At 41.4% G+C, this 19,184-nt stretch overlaps 1 protein-coding gene across 21 annotated transcripts in view; it reads left to right on the top strand.

The window, feature by feature from the left end:
- MAGI1 (membrane associated guanylate kinase, WW and PDZ domain containing 1) overlaps positions 1–19,184 on the top strand; it is a 604,195-nt gene that overhangs the window by 384,779 nt on the left and 200,232 nt on the right. The window contains exon 1 of one of the 21 annotated variants that reach the window (XM_036031545.1): positions 2,027–2,114. The exons of the other annotated variants lie outside the window; for them this stretch is intronic. The gene's annotated coding sequence lies outside the window, so the exon portion shown is untranslated. Of the gene's footprint in view, positions 1–2,026; positions 2,115–19,184 lie in introns of those variants that run through there. 21 annotated transcript variants of the gene reach the window in all.

Raw genomic sequence — 19,184 nt, 5'->3', positions numbered from 1 at the left:
GGAATTGGAGAGATGGATTAGAACCCAGTGAGTGTGACTTGAGAGTTGAGTCTCTGATCATGATGAGTGACCAGAAGGTCAAAAAGCATTAGAAATGCTCCACACCCATTCCCTGGGTGTTCAGGGAATAGGCAGTCAGACATCCACACACACAGTGACTGTTTACTGAATAATGAATGTACAGGAAACAACTTTTCTCATCTGTGAAATCCCACTGACTGTATTGGAGGAAAAGATCTATTATTACCTTCTTACTTAAACAGCTCTGCAGTTCCACCAACTTTCCACTCTCATTCTTAAAACTGCTTTCTTATCACGTGGACCTTCACTCATTTTGAATCAAGGGTCTGCACTGCCTTTTCCTCCCTACCCCTCCCCCGCAAGGAGAACTGTCCCTTGCTTCTGCCTCCCTTTACCATTTTCTTACTATTCTTCACCTCAGAGCCTCCTCTAGCCTCTTCATTTCCTTCTCTTTGAATTGTAGCAGGTAGTGAATTCCTGGATGATAGTTGCACCTGACTGCGTAGCACCTGGCTGACAGAAAGGTGCTTTGACAGTCTGGGCATTCTCTGTCTTATGACAAGGAGTGGCCATTTGACAACAGAGAAAGCTTACCTCTCCAAAGCCTGTCTCCATAAAGTTTTCTCACCAAGGAGGGTAAGGGGTAGGGGAGGGATGTCTCATCAGGAGTGGTATGGAGATAACACCTGGGCTCTTACAGATTCTTTAAAGAATGGGTTTGAATGACATAGAGATAAGCAATAAAGAAATAGCTTGATTCTGAACCAGATTCTATCCTTAATTCTTGAAGTGGCTGTTCCTCAAAAGTGGATTCTTCAAATTAATATTCTAAGCCTCTCCATCCACCTTTATCTTAACTCCACAGAAAATATTATTTCAAACATGAGAGTTATTATCTTTGAAATTCCTTCCAGACTTGGGGAAGAGGCAGAAGTGGGTCCCATGGAAGCTCCCTGGAAACTGTCTGCCCCTGGTCTCCTTAAGTCAGAATTGCACCCCTAGCTGGAGAGTCCTCATTCCCCCTGCCCTGCTTTCACCCACTCATCCACCCAGCTTCCAGCGTCTTGCCAATGGTGCAGCCCATTTCCTGCCTTCCCTCCCCTGGGGCTTCCACAGGGCCAGGCGGGCCATGGGGACCTGACATGCCTGGCTCCAGATACAGTGCCCACCCTGCTCTGCTCTGCCTGCCTCTCAGGTGTGGCCTTAATCCCCCTGGCCTAGATATCGGCAGCCTCTAGGAACCCGGGCTCTGTGATGTAATGCTCTTTTTTTTTTTTTTTTTTTTCACACTCCCGGCTTAAATACAGATGGAAATTGTTGTCATGTGTTAGAAATGTCGCCAGTAATATAAAAGGCGCAAGCTTGGGCATCTTCTCTCCCTTATCGCATGGTCAGCTGTTCCTGCTGCCAGAGCCTTCTTCCCTCGCAAACCGCTCTCTGGTCAGGTGGCCGAGGCGTCCCCAACTCGCCTAGGAAGGGGTTCGGATCCCACCCCTCCCCACCCCCCGCCTCTCTTTACAGCCGCTGCAGAGCTGAGGACGATCGTGGTGGCAGGCGCTTTCAGGCTCACAAAGGGAAGGATTAATCTTGGCGATCTGGCTGGGGTTTGCAGGCAAGTACAAGTGGTCCAAGATTTCCCCCTCGCCCAACCCCGCTGCCCCTTGCCCACCTCTGGACTCGAACGCTGCGCCGCTGGAGGAAGCCTGGGGACAGGCAGGCGGTGTCAGAGGCTCCTGGCCACTGGAGGTTTGTGCTTGGGTTGTGGGAACATCCATGGAGGTGAAGATGCCGTGTGTTGTGTGTGTGTGTGTGTCTGTGTGTGTGTATGTCTGTGTGTGTGTGCCAGGGAGGAGGGGCGGGGAGAAACCGGGCCAGCTTGTGAGGGCCAGATGGCTGAGGCTGCGTTTTAATTCACCGGGCAGGCCCCTTTGGCCGGGCAGGGTGGGAGGGGCGGGGGAGTGGTAGAAAAAATCGGGTCAGTGGGTAGGGAGAGGCCGGGCTCTGGAGCAGATGCCTGGCGAACAATGGGGCTTTTGAAGGGGATGCTGGAGGAAGTGTGGCGCGCGCTTTGTATTGCCTCCTCCGCATTGCAGGTTGGAATTGGGCAGCTAAATTTTAATGAAGTGCATTCCAAAGTGTGCTCGTCAGTCTGGGCTTTTGGAGCAAGGGGCTCGGCTGAATGGGGACTGGGGGCGGTAGGGGGAGGGGGCCAACGAAATGAGTTCCTGATGGATGGTAAAGGAAGAGATGAAAGCCTGCTCAGTGTAGAGGGCAGGGGAAGGAGAGGGGGGAAATCAATACGTCCCCGTGCATATTAATAGGCTCCAGCAGGTGTTGGTAAATGTATGTTGCTGCATTGTTCAGGCCCCCAGGCTGGGGAGGCTGGGGAGGCTGGGAGAGGGAGAGCAGCTTCTGCTGGGCAGTGGTGGTGACAAATGCCTTTGCACTTTGGAGGGCTTTGCAAGCTCCCGGGAATTAATAAAAGAGGAAGGAGCTGCATCCGAACTCCCTCCCTTTTCCCCCGTTTTTAAAAGAAAGGATGTACTTGCAGAAGGTTTTTTAGGTTTGTTTCCTGGAAATTAACGTGTGTGTGTGTGTGTGTGTGTGTGTGTGTGTGTGTCACAGCACTGTCTTATCTGTAGGCATCCAGAAAATAGGAACTGGAATCCAGGGTCTGGTTTGCTGAGTTTTGGGGAGCTGAAAGGTCAGTCTCCCTATTTTGTTCTTGTAAGTGAAAGGGCCAAGCCAGGAAGGCTGGGGATTTTTTAAGCCCTAAGTTCAATTGCCCTGGGTACCTGAAAGCAAGAAAGCCGTCACGTCCATGGTGTTGGTGCATACACTTTGCCTTACAAACAAAGGAAGTGGATTTGTACCTGGGTCAAATTGGGGGCGCGTGTAGCCTATTTATAAGGAAGGATTAGGTATGTAGTGTCCATTCTATTTCCTAGAGTTCACTGTGCTTAGGGCTCTGTCAATTGAGAGTCTTTTAGGAGACTACTCAAGAGTGTGTGCTGGCCAAATAGCCCTTGCTGGGCTTGTTGTCGTCTGTCTGGCATTCCTCGTGAACAAGTATTCAGTGCTTTCAGAAGGTTCAGACATAATTGTTGGGGGTTCGCTATAAAACTGGGAGCTTTTGCATGTGGGCATTATCACTTTTTTATATTAAAAATATTTAAGTGTGGGTATATGTGCCATGTACACAAACCCATGTATATTAACTGGGTAACCCACAGAATAAGATATTGTCATCCTGGAAAAATAAATGCATTTCATAGCTGAGCAAAGCTTATATTTTATCATCTGTAAGGCTATTAACTTCTGAAAATTAGTGTTTTATGATAACTTTGGAAGCCCTCAAGTATTGATTGGATATGCTTTTAGGCTCTTTTCGCGATTTAACTTGCACTGTAACTTGTCAACAGACGCAGCTCATCACTTGCCAATGAATTTTAGTGCTGTTGAAAGCTCTAGCAGATTAATGATGTCAACAGAGACTTGATTCCTCCATTTCTCAACCAAGCAAGCAGAAGCCGTCTGCTCTTGTCTCCCAAGGCTTTTCCTCTTCTGGTTTTGGGAAAGGGGATGAGGCCCAGGGGAAGGGTCCCAGCTGAGGACACTTAGCTCTAACTCCCACCCCACCCTACTGGTTTGCATTTCTATGTGGTTTCTTTCTTAGGCTGCATATTTCAGGCTGTATTTCTGTGGCAGCATTTAAAAAAATTGGGCGGTTTTAGTATTTGGCTTTGCTGTGCTTGTAATAAAGAAGTATGGGGTCAGTTTGTTGTTCTTTTCACTTAATTATGGCTCTTGAATGGGTCTATTACTACCTTTAGACTTGAGTCTTTCCTGCCGGTCCTTGCTGAGCAAAAAGCATGGGCAGTCGTGTTTATTGTGAGACCTCTCCCAGGGGAGACCAGAACCTCACTACCTGTTAACTGTGGCCAGAAGAAGCAGTTTATAATGTGGCTCAGGTGTGTCTGCTGGACCCAGGTTCTTTAGAAACTTGCAGATAACAGTTTTCATTAACAGAAGGGATCTCCTTAAACCATTATATTTTTCTCATATCTAGCACTATTTTGTGATGAACAGCTATACGTCTTTGACACCCTTGTGTGTAGGAACAGAAATTGTACCCATTTGTTAAAAGGCACCATAAGCAATGACTCTAGCAGATATTACTAAGACACATCTAGCAGAGACTTCTAATAAGGTACTCCTCCTCTCCACTTTGGTTTTTATTCACTCTCAGCATGTGGGTATGGGTAGAGGAGAGGAAAAAGGAGAGAATGAGATTTCCATGTTCACAAAGGAGCCTATCACCAGATTGAGTTACTGATAAACTGAATTCTGACCTTGTTCCTATGCCATGTCATATAAAGTAAGTGATGTGATACCAACTGTAATTGCCCACTTAATGATCCCAGTAACAATGTAGACACATGAGTGTTTCTGAGGTTGGCTTGTTAGAGTTGCTGTAGGGAAAATAATTTGAGAGACACCTATAACTAAAGGTAAAATGATTTCTAAAGTTAAATGTAAATGCGGAAAAGATAGTTTAAAAAGATGTCCTTCACGCTGGTGAAAACATTTCACATTTTTTCTTTGCAACCATATATTTATGGCAAGATCTAGTTAGTTTGGTAATCACCATTTTGTCAGCATGTTTGTTCCTTTTAAAAAACATTTCTTATGTTGCTAATCAGACCCAAATATCTGGCTGTAAGCACATCCCTTGCAGTCATACTGACACCCTCTGGCACCAGAAAAACTGTCATAGCATCTTGGAGAAGGCTGGTAGGAAGAAAAGGCCGCGATGCCAACCATGAATTCAGTCACCCTGTGGATGGCTGTGTCTGAGCAGGTGTCAGCTTTCAGACTTTTGAAGTGGTATAAACCCTAAGTACAAAGATCTTGCTGGCCTTCCTTTACTAATCAGGTCTTGATGACACATTTCTGCCATTATTGGCCACCAGCACATCTATCTACATGGTTAATTTAGGATGCCCTAAGCCAGGAAGATGATGCCTAAGCCATGCTCATTACTAGTGTGGGGGGGGCTGCTTTGCATTGGTAAACCCATTTGATGTGTGATTTCATGTTGCCAACAATGGCACTAAATCTGTTCAGTCCCCTGTAGTCTAATGAGTTGATGCCTAAACACTATCTAAGTGTCTGTGGGGGTTCCCACCCCTGTCCTATACAATCCTTGAACTGCTCTTATTGATTTTTATTCCTCATCATAATGAGGTTGACAGTCCTTAAACTTTCAGTGTGCTGTCAGATTCAACAGTAAAAGTAGAATGGGGAAAATAGCACTTGATTTTTACTAAGATGTTTGACATCTTAAGCATGAGAGTAAAGGGGAAGTCTGAGCTTGAAAATGAATCAATCACTGGGTGCCCTGGTCCATGAACTCTGTTGGAGCATTGCTCTGATACACCAGGGCTGTGGATTCTATCCCCTGTCAGGGCACATACAAGAAACAACCAATGAATGCATGGATGGGTGGAACAACAAAGCAATGTTTCCCTCTCTTTCTCTCTCCTCTCTCTCTCTCTCTCTCTCTCTCTCTCTCTCTCTCTCTTAAAAAGCTCAATACATAAAATTTTTAACAAAAGAAAGAAAATGAATCTGAACTGCACTGAACTCTCTTGAATGAAAAGATTTTTACAGTTTTAATGTTTGTGCTTATCTGATTTGAAAGGGCAGCAAAAAAACATAGTGCATGTAACTCTATTTTGTTAGTATTAACACCTCTGTTAGGGTGGGGTTGTTTTTATTTTTCTTTCTACACCCCAGTTCTAAGCACAATGCTTAGCACATAACATGTGTTCAGTAATTCTTGAATGACTGAATGAATTGAGAACTTTGACCAATCACTGAGAAGTTTGGGCTGGTTCCTAGAGTGGAGTTGCTATTACCAAACAGAGCAAAAAGTATAATCCCATGAAAAAATTGTTTTAAAAATAGGAAAAAAAGAAACAGAGCTTTCCCTTGTATTTAATAATACACATTCTTTTCTATAAACTAGTTTATCATTTATTCTACTGGAATAAAAATCATTTAGATTTCTATTCACTGTTTAATTGATCTTAAAGGTTGATGTTGTTCTTTTGATTAAAGAATCTCTTTTTCTCACTACCTTTCCTGAATTATTGCACTGGGTCTATTTCTTTGCTGCAGTAAAGATTAGATCAGTGGTAATCTACAAATTTAACAACTATATGAAACACTTGCCTATAAGACAGTAAGTGCCATAATTTTTTTAAAGGATTTTATTCATTTTCAGAGATGGAGTAAGGGGGAAGAGAGGGAGAGAAACAGTGATGTGCGAGAGAAACAATGATTGGTTGCCTCTAGCACTCCTTCAACTGGGGACCTGACTCTCAACAGAGGCTTTTGCCCTGACAGGGAATTGAACTGGTGACCATTCAGTTTGCAGGCTGGTGCTCAGTCCACTTAGCCACACCAGCCAGGGCTAATTTTCTAATTAATTGTGGCACAGTGCTTTAAAAAGAGAGCTGCTTTAAAAATACCCACTGATTATAGATAGAGATCTGAAGGGGAAGCAAAAAAACTCGAAAACATTTAAATCCTTTTTATGAGGCTTAACACTCCAGTTTACTGAGTTTACTGAGGCCTTTGCTATTTCTTTTTATAGCTTTTTGGACCCTTGAATTTACTACTTATGTTTTTACCTGAAGGTGGTCTCATAGAAGAACTAACTTTCTTTATAAATGTGTGAGTGCTTACTATGTGCCAGGCACTTTTTAGGTATTAAGGATGGTTCAGGAAACAAAACAGACACCCCCATGCTCCTCATACTGCCACACACCCTCTTAAAACTTGCCTTAAAATCCATGTTAATTGAGTCTTAATAAGATCAGGGAATAGGGAATAAGTTTGAAGTGATTAGTTAAAATGAAATGTTTCAGTTGTAAGAATTTTGTTCCTAAAATTATTGTGGTTGGCAAAACTGAAGTTTGCTTGATTGCTTGCAGAAATAGTTAAGCAAAATGGAATAATACAGAATAAAGTTAAGTACCAACCCTCATTGCTTAAATGTAACTATTAGATATATATTTCATTTGGTTTCTCTCTAAACCTTTTTGCATTAATATGTACAAAGATTTTTTCTTTCAGAGAAAATAGTATTACACTGTACTTCCTATTCAATCAATAAGTCCCCTTTCTCTCCCACCTAAAATAGATATCTTAATACAATAATATAATTCTTGGTGACAACTGCCTGGTATCCAAAGTGTGGAGGTGAGGGTTGGTATAATTCAATTAACGGTTCCCTGGATGGAGAGATTATAGATTGTTTTCATCTTTTCAGTATTACTAATAATTCTGTAATAATTACTGTTGCACCCTAGTTCAGCTTGGTTTTTCTCATTGCCATTACCTAGGAGGACCTTTCCACATTAGGATATGTATGCCTATTTCATTCTTTCTAATAATAACTGGAACCTAAATTGATTAGATGGGTGTTTGTTAGGGCTGGTTCATTTTGGTTTCACAAAAAGTCTAATATATATGTATTCATTCAGTAAATATTTATTTAGCAACCTTTATGTGGGATAGTATTGGGCAAAACAAATGAAGATCCCTCATGAGGTTTATATTTTGGTTAGGGAGACTGACAATAAGTAGTAACATGCTAAATAAATAAATAAATAAATAAATTTGTGTATTAGAAACTGGTAAGCCCTAGCTGGTGTGGCTCAGTGGGTTGAGTGCCAGTCTGCAAACCGAAAGGTCACTGGTTTGATTCCCACTCAGGGCACATGCCTGGGTTGTGGGCCAGGTCCCCGGTTGGGGTATGCAAGAGGCAATCAGTTATTTCTCTCCTTCATCAATGTTTCTCTCCTTCTCTTTACCCCTTCCTTTACCTCTTTCTAAAAATAAACAAAATCTTAAGAAGAAGAAACTGTTAAGTGATATTAAAGGTGGGGACAAGAGCAGAGTTAGGTGGTCAAGACTGTGGAGATAGGGTATGTTGCCCCAATTTTAAATAGTGTTGTCAGGGTAGATCTCACGGGGAAGGTAGTATTTAAGCAAAAACTTGAATGAGTAAAGGCAGGAGCCATGTGTGTACTTGGGTAAAGTACAAATGCCTTGTACTTAGGCAGAAGTGCAAAGGCTCTGTGCCAGGGCCCTGTGGCAGAAGTGGTTCTTGCACTGTGTGACATACAAAGGCCCTGTGGCCTGGAATAGGGAGAGCAATGCCAGAAATATGGAAGGAGAGGTCAGAGTGTAAGAGAGAGCAGACAGATTATGCCAAGCATTTTAGACCATTTAAACTTTACTCAGAGAGAAATGGGAACCATTGCAGGGTCTTGACTAGGATAATGACATGCCTCAACATTGGAAAAGTCTCGCCTTAGGTAATGTATTAAGGATGTATGGAGGGCTGGGAGCAAAGGACACCATTAGGAAGCTATTACTGATGGTGGCTGGCTCAGAATAGGAGTGGTAGAGATGGTGTAAAAAGGGGTTGGATGTATTTTGAAAGCATACCCCAAAGAATTGTCTGATGGATAAGATGAGGGCCATGCAAAGAGAGGCGCTGAGAATGACTCCAAGGTGTTTTTAAATCTGAACTACTGGAAGGGCAGAGTTGCCATTCCCTGGATGGGGAGTGCTGTGCTGTGCAATTTTTTGGTTGAGGCTCTGGAGTTTCATTGGACTTTGTGAGTTTAAGATGTCTGTCTATTAGACATGGTAGTGGGCTGTCAAAAAATGCTGAAAGGTGTGTCCTTACACACAGGGCTGGGTGCCCAACTGTGAATTTTTCCACAGGTTAAAGTCCTGGAAATGGCACTGCCAAGTTTAAGAGGGTGTGCATTTTAGGAGTAGAGAGTATTTCCAAATTACCCCCCAAAGGGATTGTATAATTTGCATTCCCATCAGTGTGTACAAGTTATTCATTTCCCTTTATCTTTACCAAAACTGAATATAATCTTTTCAAGTTTTGCCAGCTTGATGGGTGAAAGGTTTTTTTTATAGTTTGTACTGATGAGCTCGTGTGTCTTCTGGCCTCAGGTTCCATTTAGCTTCTGGAAGACACAGGAATTTTCCCTGCTCTGTGAAGTTTTGCTCATTGTGGTCATGTGGTGACCAGGTCAGTACGCCTCAGAGATATTGCAGGTTTGGTTTCAGACCACCCTAATAAAGCTAATAACTCAATAAAGTGAGTCGTACAAAATTTTAGGTTTCCCAGTGCATTGAAAGCTATGTTTACATTATACTATAATCTATTAAGTATACAATAGTAATATGTCTAAAAAATGTACATACCTAAATAAAAATGCTTTATTGATAAAAAGTGCTAACTATCATCTGAGCCTTTAGCGAGTCGTAATCTTTTTGTTGATGAAGGATTTTCCCTTCACTTTGTAAAAAACACAAAAAAGTGACATGCAATAAAACAAAGTATATCTGTGTTTGGTGGAACAAACTAATTGCTTGAGGACTTATGCTGTCTGCAAGAGGATGTAACATATTTACCATTGTTCAAGTAGCTAATGAAAGACTAATGGGGAGACAGCTAAGTAGCAGTTTTTAAAGTACATCTCCTTTAAAAGAGGAAATTTTGAGTTACAACATCCTGAGAAAGAACAATTCATTCTGACATTTGGACAAGTTTTAATAGAAGGTGTTGAATTTAAATCATCTGCATAACCACAGTAGTTAGAATGTTGAGAAAAATCAGATTTCTTTTACGTTATACAAGATCAAATGAGAACCAGGTTGGAATATTTGTGATTTGTTTTTACAGATTAATAAAACAAATAGTTGCTATGACCTAGCTATGTGCTAGATTTTGCTAGATCCAGGGGATACACGATGTGCAATATACAGCCTTTACCCTCATTAGGGCCCAGTGGAGTTGATGGTGGTGAGAAACACATACCTAGCGATGACAGTCCAATGTCACATGCGCTATAAAAGAATGTAAAGGAGTTTGGGGAATAGACACTGGCCTGACTTTATTCAGAATTTCGGTCAGCAAAGGTTTTGTGGAAGAGACATTGGTTGGTTGTAGGTTTGAAGGACATACAAGAGTTTGCCAGATGGACAAGTGGAGACCTTATATGAATAGAACCAAGCATGTGCAATTATGGCACAAGAGGCTAGTATTTCTGGGAAAGCATCAAGTCGTTGATTGTTGAATGTGCAGTGGTAAGAGTTGGAGGGCCAGGCAGTGGGGCAGACACAGAGGTCCTTGTATGTCCTGCCAAGGACCCTGGAACTTATCCTGAGGGCAGTGGGAGTGTTGAAAGAGTTTAGGCAGGAGAACAGTATGGTTCTATTTGTATTTTTTGTAAACCACCTGGTACTGTGGTAGTAATCTGAGGAGGAGGTCATCAAACTGTGGTCCTCGGGCAGAATTCCACTCACTGCCTCTTTTTGTTAAAAAATTCTATTGGAACACAGTCATTTTCTTGCATACTGTTTATGACTGCTTTGGGGCAATAATGCTAGTGTTGATTTGTTGAGATGGAGACTGTATGACCTTCAAAGCCTAAGCCGTTTATTACGTGGCCCTTTACAGAAAAACTTTGTTGATCCTTGATATAGGGGATAAAATCCATGCAGGAGGGGCATCAGGGAATCTATGGCCAAAGTACAACTTAAGGCAAAGGAGGAAGGGGGAAACCCAAGAGGTATTCAGGAAAAAGAACTTAGTGAGAGATGGAATTGGAGGTAAGGGAGGAGTCCAAGATGGTACACGGTGTCCTGGGAAGAGTGATCAGGTACACTGGAAAGTTGTAGGGGCATCTACATGGAAATGTGTGACAGACTGTGGGATAAGTGAACCTGGGAGTGGCATAAGTGGACATTCAAAATGTGAAGTTTAAGTTTGGACCTGCTTTCACCATATCTTGTTAATACATAAAAGTCCAGACGTACCTTATCTCAATGCCCAGTATAGTAACCTGTTCTTGACATGAACCCCATATTTGCCATTTTTAATGTTTCTTGACCAGTCAAGCAAAGCTTGGCTTCATGTGTGTACACTCCAAAAAGCCTTCTCTGTAGACTGCAGGCTGTGCACTCCGCACTGTGACCTATCCCTGCTCTGAACCATTGCATAGTTTCAGTGCAGACTCTTTACTGCCCACATTGTTCTTTGCTCAAGTAAACATTTCTTATTTCCCCATCTAGAACATCAAAGGTAAGTTCAGGGTCTCATACTCTTTTCTATGCCTACCACATTTACCATGAAATCATAATTTAGGTATATAAATTTAATTTCTTAATTACAGAACCTGATAGTCAAATGATGGGGCAAAGCAAACTTGTCCTGCCTTTTATATCACTCATTTAGTCATCGAACAAAAATTTACTGAGCACACTGTATATGCCAGGCACTTTGCTAGGTACTAAGAGTACCAGGATTGTCCTCATGGAAGTTGTATTTTAAGAGTGGAAAACAGACAATTTATTGCCCTCTATGCTTTTCTGATTCCTAAAGCTATGAAGCATACTATTGCAAGAGAACTCTGAAATTTTGTTCTTGCTCAGCTCTGTTATTTTACAGATGTTTAAATTGCATAGAGCTAGAACTTAAACTGCCCATGTCACTAAGAGAGTGGTGAGACTTTCATCTGGATTGTTCAGATTGATTGTTCAGATATTGTGCTGAACAATCAAGAGTATAGTAATTCCCAGTCAAGAGTATAATAATTCATTATTTTAATACACCTTTATATACAGGGAATTGCTTGTCATCTTTACTGTGGTGAGTGTTGATTCTGAAGTTTTTCTTTTTTCTGTTAATATAGCCCTACCGGACTTGTCTTGTACTGCAAAAGCACTGCTTTAATGGGTTCTAATTTAGGGAGGAATGCTTCACCCAGTCCATATTCTTATTTTATATAACATGCTGGTAACTGTATTCTTGAAAACTGGCATGGAAAATGAAGGAACACAGGCTTTGGCAGCTTCCTGTCTTCATCTTTACAGAAGTTCTCGAGAGCATCACTTTTCATTTCTTGCTTTGGATTACTTGTAATACAGGGTTTTGAGTAAGTCTTTGAGGAACAAATGAGCCAGAGCTTGAGGGCAGTTCTCAAAGGAGCCTCTAAGGAGAGCAGGAGAATAGGCCCTGGGGCCCCAGGGGAGACCCAGGTGTGTGCTGGAGAGTAGAGACCTAGGGGGTCTTGCTCTCCTGGCACTGACTGCCAAGGTGAGCTACTCTCCAGCCTGCCAGATGCTTGTAAAATGACTGGCTGATTGGTGTCCTGTGTTAGGTATCCTTGTGTTATAATGTGCCATGCAAAGAAGTGGAGTGGAGGGTGTGGTTAATGTCTGAGTGACTAAAAAAGCACATGGTAAGGAAAGATTTCGAGCACAATATTTTATTGGGGAATGACAAAGGATGACAGAGGGATTGTAACCAGGACTTTGACTGCAGAGCACTTACCAGCAGATGATAAGGATAGAAACTCCCAGGCAATTGACCAGGTTATTCTTATGATGTGTTTCTCTCACTGAGAAATCAGCAAGCTTTTGGAAAATTACAGCTTCTTGGCAGTTTCTCCTCTGTGAAGACACACATTCGCTACAGCCGATTTTGTGACTTATTATAGGCTGAGGAGAAACCTGCATCCCCATTCCAGAAACGCCCTGCCCGCTGTTTGCATTTCCCTGCACAAAGAGTGAAGGTGTTGGAGCAAACTGAGCTGCTTGCCAACCAGAGAGGTGTTGCAAAAAAAAGTCAGTTACTTGCCAGTTTGAAAATATGCATGTTTCAACATTTTGTCATCAAGAAAAACGTCTTGTAATTTGAGATGGTTTAAGCTAGATGAATTTTAAATAGTTCCATGTATTTATGGGAGGTGTTTAATTTCTCACGTTAAAACTCACAACTTTTGAAATGAATTTTATTCATGTTTTGAATTTAATTACAATGAAATTTGCTCATTTTACTATACAGTTCTGAATTTTAACAAATGCATACAGAGTGGTTTTGTCAACCCCACCCCACCCCCTATCTCCCACTCCCAGGCAACCACATCAGTTTTCTATTCCTAAAAATTTTACCTTTCTCTGAATGTCATGTAATTGAGATCGTATAGTATGCAGTTTTTGAATTTAGGTTCTTTCACTTTCAGACTTATGCATTGTTTTTTGTTTGTATCATTAGTTTTTTTCCTTTGTATTGCTGCATAGTGTCCCATTGTGAGACTGTACTACAATATGCTTATCCACTTGGACAGTTGAGTTATTTCCAGTTTTGGGAGATTATGAATCAAGTCATTAAAGGAGCTTCCAAAGAAAGCAAGAGAATAGGCTCAAACCCCCAGGGAAGGAACCAAGTGTGTATTGGAGAGGTTTGTGGTAAACAGTTTTCATTCTCCTTGGGTGAATGAATACCTAGGAGTGAAGTTGCTAGGTTGTACAGTGAGTATGTTTAACTTTATAAGAATGCGTCAAACTCTTTCCCAAACCTATTACCATTCTGAACTCTCCCTTTTAATGCCACTTAAGAGTCCAGTTGCTTACACCTTCACTAGTACGTCCTGTTGTCAAATTAAAAAAAAAAAATTCCCCCCAGACTTCCTAATAGTATGGTGGTATTTCATTGTAATTTTAAATTGCATTTTCCAAATGATTAAAGATTTTGAACATGATTTGATGTGCTTATTTGCTATCTATATATCTTCCTTGGTGAAATGTCTGTTCAAATTCTTTTTTTTGTTATTTTATTATTTTTAAATATTTTATTTATTTTTAGATGGAGGGGAGGGGAAGGAAAAAGAGAGGGAGAGAAAAATCAATGTGTGGCTGCATCTCACATGCCCCCTACTGGGGACCTGGCCTGCAACCCAGGCATATGCCCTGACCAGGAATTGAACTTGTGACCCTTTGGTTCACAGGCTGGCACTCAATCCACAGAACCACACCAGCCAGGGCTTTTATCTTATTTCATTTTTGATTTTAGAGAGAGGGGAAAGGAGGGAGAAAAAGAGGGAGAGAAATATTGATATGCGAGAGAAACATCAGTTGGTTGCCTCTATACACACTACAACCAGAGACTGAAACCACAACCCACTCTGATGTGCCCTGACTGTGAATTGAACCAACAACCTTTTGGTTCTTGGGACAACACTCAACCAACTGAGCCGCACTACCTGGAGCTATTCAGATTCTTTATGCATATTGTAAATTGCTGTTCTTCAATTAAGAATTTTAATGGCATGCACAAACCATCGCTCAATCCTACTAACCATTGATTTGCCTAATTTGTTTAACATATCATGATGATATTTTCAAACGTCTTAATTTTTTGAATTTTATTTTAATTGTTGTTCAAGTACAATTTTCTATCTTTTACTCCCCTCTCAGCCCACTCAAACATCTTATTTTTTAAAAGATTTTATTTATTTTTAGAGAGAGGGGAGGGAAAGGAGAAAGAGAGGGAGAGAAACATCAATTAGTTGCCTCTAGTGTGCTCCCTCACAGGGACTGAACCCACATCTTGCAACCCAGGGATGTGCCCTAACTAGTAATCGAACCAGCAACCTTCCACTTTGCAGGGTGATGCCCAACCAACTGAGCCACTCCAGTCCGTGCTGAACATCTTTTTTTCAAACATTAAGCTTATGATAGGAGTTAGACAAATCTGGGCTTATATCCTGGCTCTGTCATTTACTATCTGGATGACCTTGGCAAGTTATAAGACTCAGTTATCTCATCTCTGAATTGGTCTTAATGCTTATTTGCTGGTGGTTATTAGGTTAATGCCTTGCATAGAACCCAGTGCATATTAGGCATTCACTAAATGACAATTCTTCTTACAAATATTATCAGTATTACTGACTCAAGTGAATTTATGTAGCTATGTCTGCCTTCCTCACAGTGGATGAGTAGGATTCATAAGGGCAGGTCCATGTCAGGTTTAGTTTACCATTGTGATACCAGTGTCTGGCATAGTACCCCACATATGAAAGGCTCGGATGGCCTGGTTGAATGAATACGTGAATGAAGAAAGAATGAATACTGTTTGTACTTGACTTATCAAAAATATCACAAATACAGTGTTATTAGGCACTGTCCCAAATCTAGAAGTATTTGTTGAGTTGTACCTTTATTACATTTTCCATTAATTTTAGTGCTGTAGTCATTGATATCTTTTTATTCACACACTTCAGATTTATTTCTGGAGGCTGAAACCATAAGGATTTGTGATGCCATGTGCTTCACTCTTGTTCTCTCTGCTTTTATATGCATTTTCAAAGGCCAAAAGGGCCATGGTCCATGACAGGTTCTTAGCTTTCTCTTCTACTTCAAGGTGATATTTGCAAGTAATTGCAGAACAAATCAATTGCTTCCTGGCTCTTTGCCAAGCACTGAGTATCAATCATTTCTACTGGAGGTTGCTGCCAATTATTTCTTGGCTGTTCGTAGGATAAGAAATATGTTATAGGCTGGTCTTTTCTTCTCTCTAAGAAACCAGGGCTGTAGATACAGCATCAGGGTTCCTATAATGTGAACCCAATTTTAAGAAATCGGCAACTTCAGCAAGGTACTTTCAGAGTCTCACCAATTTCAGCATTGGTCTCCTGAAAACCATTGTTGCAGCTGGTCTCTGCTGAGTCAGGTGTTAGAACTGGGCCAGAATATCTCATGCTGTAGGCTGAGAAATACTTGAAACCAATCTTGCACTGAAAGTTAACTTTAATCCAGATTGCTTTCTTTTGCAAAAGTAGCTTTCTGGGGTCATGGAAAATGGAAATAGGGGATTGAGAATGTCAGAGTCTATATGTTTTATGATGTGTTAATTATCTTATGTTCCACTTAGCTACCAACTTCACACTGCTGTCCCTGTGGAAAGTTCTCCAAATGGAACTGCCTTTCATATGTAATCCATTTCATCTCTGAGAAACTAGTAGAAACAATATTCTCATCTTCAAGGAAAAAAATGACAAGAGCTCTTCTTGGTACAGATTTTTAAAGCAACTTTCTCACCTGGTGAATTACCACCTAACCTAAAGGTGTTTTTAGTTCCTCTTCATTAAAAACTTGGTTGGAACATTATGCTGAGTCCTTAAGAGCCCTGTTATTCTTAAGCCTCATCTTGGTTGTACCTCTTAGAACACTAGGAGCTAGAACACAGAGTGCAATTATAATGAGAAGGTAAATACCCTTGAGCTTCCTCGTGCTTCCAGCTTCCTTTTTGTTTCTGTTCAGTTTACCATTTGCTGTTGTTGTTGGCATAGCTGTTTCAAAATACCTTGTAGCCAGCACATACTTACACTGTCATCAATAAGAAATACCACATAAAAAAAGGTAAGGAACTCATTGGAATTCAATGAAATAGGTTCAAGTTAGAGGTCAGAGAAACCCACATATTATTTGTAAGTGAGGGAGACAGGCTAGCTTTGCTATACTGAAAAGCCCTTTCCTACTATGATGCTGCCTTGTTTAACTGCCTTACAAGAAGATGTTTTGAAGCTAAGAATAATGAAAGTGATGTCAGTATAGCTTAAAAGACTTTTAAAAATCAGTTATAACATCTTTCAGTGGTATTGTTACAGAACAGACCTGGGGGTGGTGAATGATAAACTATTACTGAATGGACCCCCACTTGTGCTCCAGGGATCCCCCACCCTGTACTAGGTTTGCCTTGCCCACCACCAGGGGAAAGACATCTCCCAATGCCAGAGATTGGTGAAAAGGAAAGGGTTTATATATTTAAAGAGTTATACAAACTTAAGAGTAATGACTTAATGTCTTCACTGAGATCCCAAAGTCCTTTAGAATACTCACAAATGCACAGTCCTTCCTTCCCCTCTTCCCAGTCCGGGGTACCATATCTCAGAAAAAGAAATAGAAGTCCTTGGTTCTTCTCTGCCCAAGCTTCATAGTCCCAACCAGGCATGGCTGGTCTTCCTCTGCAGTCTTCCTCTGCACTCCGATTTCTGACTCCTCCCACAGTCAGTTACCTGCCAGCATTCCCATATTCATCCAGTTTTCCTGGGCTGCCATAGTAAGTCCAGGCAGGTGTGGCCCCATGGCAAGGAACTAATCATCTCTAAGCTCTTATACAGGCTCTGTAACCAGGGGGAGTTGTCTCTTAGTTACATCATGGGTTGAAGTCACTCCCATCCCCCTGGCTCAAAGCATGGCCATAGCTGTTCAACACATCTATGAAACCAGTTAAAGGTTATAGATATGTTAAACGACTGTTCTAGAGGTTATCTGCAAAACTGTTGCTATTCAAAACAACTCTCAATGGCCCTGCTCCATGTGTCCCATCCCCCAGCTCAAACTTCTGGGGTGAGGACATCCTATATACTTTTTTTCCTAATATTTCCTGGACACTGAGTTCTGGACCCCATACAAATACCTATTTGCCCCCCCTCCCCGCTGCACCCTGTTACAGTATGAATCTAAGAACAGCAGCATCCTGAAAAAGAAGGAGCGTACTGCTGTCAGTATGGTCACCACGACCACAGGCGACTGTTGGAGTGTCTCATGTGGCCAGTCTGGACTGAGATAGGCTGTCAGGTGACATAAACATATGCTAGATTTACAAAACTATGTTTGGAGAAAGAAGGTAAAATATATCACTAATATTGTTATTTCATATTGAAATTATAGTAGTTTGGATATAATGAGTCAGAGTAGATATATTATCGAATTAATTTCACTTGTTCCTTTTTATTTCTTTTTAATATCATATATGTAAGTTAAAATTATACCTGTTGTTCACATTATATGTTTACTGAACAGGGCTGAAACACTGCATGTGACTGTGGTTGTGGAACTTGAAGTCATATCTCAGGTGCTGTTCACTTGCCAATGAGGCATTTCTATCTTTGGAAAATTCAGAGTCAGGGATGCAAAGCCTTTGAGAGTTTTGGTGGAGCAGAGGGCCTTGGGGTAGAAGATGGCTGAGGTTCCTTTCCTGGATATTTGGGCTCATGGTGACTTTGCTGTGAAGTTTAAAAATGAAGAAATGAGGTCATGAGGTCATAATACAAAGGAAAACTCAGCAGTTTCTCACTGCTGTCCATGGGCATGTTAGTTGTTGACCTTGTTCTCACGCTCAGAATCCATGTCAACATCGGTGAGCCTGTCTTTGAGGCAATGTGCCCAATAGGAATTCCAGAGGGCTGTCACCTGAAGTGAAGTGCTCCTTTGGCATGCTAAAAATCATCCTTCTCACTAATGTTCCCAAGAATATTGAGGAAAGTCTGTGTACACTGTTGCCATTAAGAGACTATGCAGAGCAGACCCAGGGCTGGGTCCTCTGTGTCTGATGTTCCTTCTTTGTGCTGGGGAGGATCAGAAGCTCAGAACCAACAAGAGCTGTATTTCTTGTCCACAGGGAGCTTACTCATTCACCAGATACTGAGTGCTTACTATGGGCCACACACTGTACTGAGACTGAATGTAGCAGCAAGAAAGCTAAGATCCTGGCCTTTGGGGAGCTTTCATTTTGCTGTAGCCTGTAATTTAAAACACTCATTTGGAATGAACTTGTGAGCTGTGCAGGGAAGGGTGACTTGGGAATATACAGCCCAACACATTTTTTAAAACAAGGTTAAGTGTCATTTTACATTTGTAATCTACTGTAGGGGGCTAGTGCATTGCCTCACATATAGTAGGCACCTTTTGTGTCTGCTCATTCATTCAATTGATGTTTGTTAAACACGTACTCTACTCTAAGCACTTTTCTAAGTGTTGATGATATATTGGTGAACAAAAGAAAAATTATTGTTCTCCGGAGCTTAAATTCCACTGGGGGTGGGTAATGGGGAGTCAGATAATGGTCACAAAATATAAGTAGGTCGGTTATGTGGAATGTATGAAATTGATAAAAACTATGAAAGGACAAGGAAAATTAGAGCAAGGTAAGAGCTATTGCAAATGCTGATGGGAGATGGGTGGCATCTTTAAATAGAGCACAATTGGGAAGGTTACATTTTTTTCAAGAGATGGAGTGGAGGGTGTCAACCTTGCACTTATCTGGGAGGTAGGGTAGTGGGGGGTAACATGTTCCTGGGAGAAGGGATGGACTGGGTACTAAGTCACTTATCTGAGGAGTAGCAAGGGGTCAGTGTGCTTGGACCAGAGTTTGTAAAGAGGAGAAAGGGCATTAGAAAATGAAGTCAAAGACAATAGAGAATTGGGTCAGGTAC

This window comes from Phyllostomus discolor, chromosome 7 (genome assembly GCF_004126475.2).
Source record: "Phyllostomus discolor isolate MPI-MPIP mPhyDis1 chromosome 7, mPhyDis1.pri.v3, whole genome shotgun sequence".
Taxonomy (NCBI): Eukaryota; Metazoa; Chordata; class Mammalia; order Chiroptera; family Phyllostomidae; genus Phyllostomus; species Phyllostomus discolor.
Note: the sequence above shows the minus strand (reverse complement) of the source record. Positions and strands in the feature narration are given on the sequence as shown.